The following is a 5,047-nucleotide window of genomic DNA, read 5'->3' as shown; positions in this document are numbered from 1 at the left end:
CATCACTCCCATAGCATTCCGCCTTGCTTTGCCACCCACTTTTAGGATCCATTAGGGTTGAGCGACCTTGACCTTTTTAGAGTCGAGCCGTGTTTTGCGAAACCCGACTATCTCTAAAGTCGGGTCGAGTGAAATCGGCCGATTATGGCGTAAAGTCGGGGATCGATCGAAACACGAAACCCAATAGGTGTTTTTTTTTTTTTTTTTTTATTTTTTTTATTTTTTTTTTTATTTTATTTTTTTTTTCTCTCTCTCTCTCTCTCTCTCTCTCTCTCTCCCCCCCCCCCCCCTCCGTCCCTGAACAGAAAAGCTGGTGTTACACATTTCAGATCGCTGCTGCGCACAAGCAACAAGATGACGATAGGCGTCCACGCCCCTAAGACCTATGTCATCACTCTGCCCACGCTCCTTCATTGGCTGAAAAAATGGCGCCAAGCGCATCATACGAAACGCGACTTTGGCGCCAAAGTCGCGTACCGCATGGCCGACCCCACACAGGGGTCGGGTCGGGTTTCATGAAACCCGACTTTGCCAAAAGTCGGCGACTTTTGAAAATGAACGACCCGTTTCGCTCAACCCTAGGATCCATAATGTGTTCCATACAGTAGACCTATACTCATAAACTTTGTTGCGTCCTCTTTTCCATCACCGCTACCAACATCACCTGTCATTGTGGATGGAAATTTGGAATTTCCAATAGCAAAGATGGTTGATTCTCACTTAGTTTGTCAGTTGCTTCAGTATCTGGTACACTGGAAGGAACATGGTCCTGAAGAGCGCATGTGGGTACCTGCATCTGACATCCATGCGGCCAGACGGATCCGATCTTTTCTCGTGGCACCACATGATAAACCCAGTCATCTTCACAGCAGATCACCGTGAAAAATTCTCACGGTGATCTGCTGTGAAGACTCTGAGCGTGAACTGCGGTGACCTCATCACTGACTTTTTCCCACGGTCCAGAGATCACCGCAGTTCAGCCTGGCTGGGAGCGCAACCTCAGTGTCGTCACGGAGTCTGTGCTCGCAGCATCTCACTCACCAGTGGTTCTCAGTCTGGACTGTTTCCTTTTGCCTGTATATTAGCCATGATGGTGGGCACGGCTGATATACAGGCAGGAAGGTGCTGAGGGCACGGCTGATATACAGGCAGGAAAGTGCTGGGGGCACGGCGGATATACAGGCAGGCAGGTGCTGGCGGGCACGGCTGATATACAGGCAGGAAGGTGCTGGGGGCACGGCTGATATACAGGCAGGAAGGTGCTGGTGGGCACGGCAGATATACAGGCAGGAAAGTGCTGGGGGCACGGCGGATATACAGGCAGGAAGGTGCTGGTGGGCACGGCTGATATACAGGGAGGCAGGTGCTGGGGGCACAGCTGATATACAGGCAGGAAGGTGCTGGCGGGCACGGCAGATATACAGGAAGGTGCTGGCGGGCACGGCGGATATACAGGCAGGAAGGTGCTGGGGGCCACGGTTGAGTGCTGGAATTTTTTTGAATTGTACGTATTAAGGGAGTGGTATCCCTCTCCGAGCACCTCCCGGTTACAGAGTGACGTGCAATATATTTTTACACGACTGATATACAGGCAGGCAGGTGCTGGTGGGCACAGCTGATATACAGGCAGGCAGGTGCTGGTGGGCACAGCTGATATACAGGCAGGAAGGTGCTGGGGTCACGGCTGATATACAGGCAGGCAGGTGCTGGTGGGCACGGCTGATATACAGGCAGGCAGGTGCTGGCGGGCATGGCTGATATACAGGCAGGAAGGTGCTGGGGGCACGGCTGATATACAGGCAGGAAGGTTCTGGCGGGCACGGCTGATATACAGGCAGGAAGGTTCTGGCGGGCACGGCTGATATACAGGCAGGCAGGTGCTGGTGGGCACGGCTGATATACAGGCAGGCAGGTGCTGGTGGGCACGGCTGATATACAGGCAGGAAGGTGCTGGCGGGCACGGCTGATATACAGGCAGGAAGGTGCTGGCGGGCACGGCTGATATACAGGCAGGAAGGTGCTGGTGGGCACGGCTGATATACAGGCAGGAAGGTGCTGGCGGGCACGGCTGATATACAGGCAGGCAGGTGCTGGTGGGCACGGCTGATATACAGGCAGGAAGGTGCTGGCGGGCACTGCTGATATACAGGCAGGCAGGTGCTGGTGGGCACAGCTGATATACAGGCAGGAAGGTTCTGGCGGGCACGGCTGATATACAGGCAAGCAGGTGCTGGTGGGCACGGCTGATATACAGGCAGGAAGGTGCTGGCGGGTATATACAGGCAGGAAGGTTCTGGCGGGCACGGCTGATATACAGGCAGGCAGGTGCTGGAGGGCACGGCTGATATACAGGCAGGAAGGTGCTGGCGGGCACTGTTGATATACAGGCAGGAAGGTGCTGGCGGGCACTGCTGATATACAGGCAGGAAGGTGCTGGCGGGCACTGCTGATATACAGGCAGGAAGGTGCTGGGGGCACGGCTGATATACAGGCAGGAAGGTTCTGGCGGGCACGGCTGATATACAGGCAGGCAGGTGCTGGTGGGCACGGCTGATATACAGGCAGGAAGGTGCTGGCGGGCACTGCTGATATACAGGCAGGAAGGTGCTGGCGGGCACTGCTGATATACAGGCAGGAAGGTGCTGGCGGGCACGGCTGATATACAGGCAGGAAGGTGCTGGTGGGCACGGCTGATATACAGGCAGGAAGGTTCTGGCGGGCACGGCTGATATACAGGCAGGCAGGTGCTGGTGGGCACGGCTGATATACAGGCAGGAAGGTGCTGGTGGGCACAGCTGATATACAGGCAGGAAGGTGCTGGTGGGCACTGCTGATATACAGGCAGGAAGGTGCTGGTGGGCACTGCTGATATACAGGCAGGAAGGTGCTGGTGGGCACGGCTGATATACAGGCAGGAAGGTGCTGGTGGGCACGGCTGATATACAGGCAGGAAGGTTCTGGCGGGCACGGCTGATATACAGGCAGGCAGGTGCTGGTGGGCACGGCTGATATACAGGCAGGAAGGTGCTGGTGGGCACGGCTGATATACAGGCAGGAAGGTGCTGGCGGGCACGGCTGATATACAGGCAGGAAGGTGCTGGCGGGCACGGCTGATATACAGGCAGGAAGGTGCTGGCGGGCACGGCTGATATACAGGCAGGAAGGTGCTGGTGAGCACTGCTGATATACAGGCAGGAAGGTGCTGGCGGGCACTGCTGATATACAGGCAGGAAGGTGCTGGCGGGCACGGCTGATATACAGGCAGGAAGGTGCTGGCGGGCACTGCTGATATACAGGCAGGAAGGTTCTGGCGGGCACGGCTGATATACAGGCAGGAAGGTGCTGGCGGGCACGGCTGATATACAGGCAGGAAGGTGCTGGTGAGCACTGCTGATATACAGGCAGGAAGGTGCTGGTGGGCACTGCTGATATACAGGCAGGAAGGTGCTGGTGGGCACGGCTGATATACAGGCAGGAAGGTGCTGGCGGGCACAGCTGATATACAGGCAGGAAGGTGCTGGCGGGCACGGCTGATATACAGGCAGGAAGGTGCTGGCGGGCACGGCTGATATACAGGCAGGAAGGTGCTGGTGGGCACGGCTGATATACAGGCAGGAAGGTGCTGGCGGGCACGGCTGATATACAGGCAGGAAGGTGCTGGTGGGCACGGCTGATATACAGGCAGGAAGGTGCTGGCGGGCACTGCTGATATACAGGCAGGAAGGTTCTGGCGGGCACGGCTGATATACAGGCAGGAAGGTGCTGGTGGGCACGGCTGATATACAGGCAGGAAGGTGCTGGCGGGCACGGCTGATATACAGGCAGGAAGGTGCTGGTGGGCACGGCTGATATACAGGCAGGAAGGTGCTGGCGGGCACTGCTGATATACAGGCAGGAAGGTTCTGGCGGGCACTGCTGATATACAGGCAGGAAGGTGCTGGGGGCACGGCTGATATACACAGGGCCGCCATCAGGGCATGACAGCCGTGACTGGCGTATGGGGCCCGGTGAGCAGAGGGGGCCCGCATCGGGCCCCGTCTCATCCGGTCACCGGGCCCCCCCTGCAGGCGCTGCGGCAGCGGCACACTATTGACGTGCGGGCCCGCGCCCGCACGTCAATAGTTAACAGCCGCCCGCCAGTCTGAGGCTGGCAGCTGAATAGGGCCGCAGTGCGCACTCGCCGGCGTCTGACGTCATTGTCAGCCGCCGGGCCCGGCGAGTGCGTCTGTGTGGAGCCTGGAGGGATCTTCGCCCGGCACAGGAGCATGGCCAGGTAAGAAGTCGTGGTTTTTTTTTTTTCTTTGACAGCTGCGATCCAGGGGGGCCCGGGGGGCAGAATGCTGGACACACAGGGGCAGAAATGCTGGACACAGTGGGGCAGAATGCTGGACACAGTGACTGGGGCAGAATGCTGGACACAGTGGGGCAGAATGCTGGACACACAGTGACAGGGGCAGAATGCTGGACACAGTGGGGCAGAATGCTGGACACACAGTGACAGGGGCAGAATGCTGGACACAGGGGCAGACTGTGAGACCACGGGGCAGAATGCTGGACATTGGCGCAGAATGGAGATACGGGGCAGGATGAAAGACATGGGGGCATGACTGGAGACAGATGGGGCAGAATGCTGGACATTGGGGCAGAATGCGAGACACGGGGCAGAATGGAGATACGGGGCATGATTGGAGACACGGGGCAGGATGAAAGACATGGGGGCATGACTGGAGACAGATGGGGCAGGATTGGAGACAGATGGGGCAGAATGGAGACACAGGGGGCATGATTGGAGACAAGTGTCAGGATTGCAGCCATGGGGGCATGATTGGAGACATAGGGGGCAGAATGGAGACATGGGGCATGATTGGAGACACTGGGGGCAGAATTGGAGACAGATCGTGCAGGATCATGGGGCAGGATGGATATGATGGAGACAGATGGGGCAGGATGGAGAGATCACATGGGGCGATCATATGGGGCAGGATAAGGAGATCATATGGGGCAGGATAAGGAGATCATATGGGGCAGAATGGATACTCATGAGGGC

The sequence above is a fragment of the Ranitomeya imitator genome, chromosome 10 (genome assembly GCF_032444005.1).
Source record: "Ranitomeya imitator isolate aRanImi1 chromosome 10, aRanImi1.pri, whole genome shotgun sequence".
Taxonomy (NCBI): domain Eukaryota; kingdom Metazoa; phylum Chordata; class Amphibia; order Anura; family Dendrobatidae; genus Ranitomeya; species Ranitomeya imitator.
Note: the sequence above shows the minus strand (reverse complement) of the source record.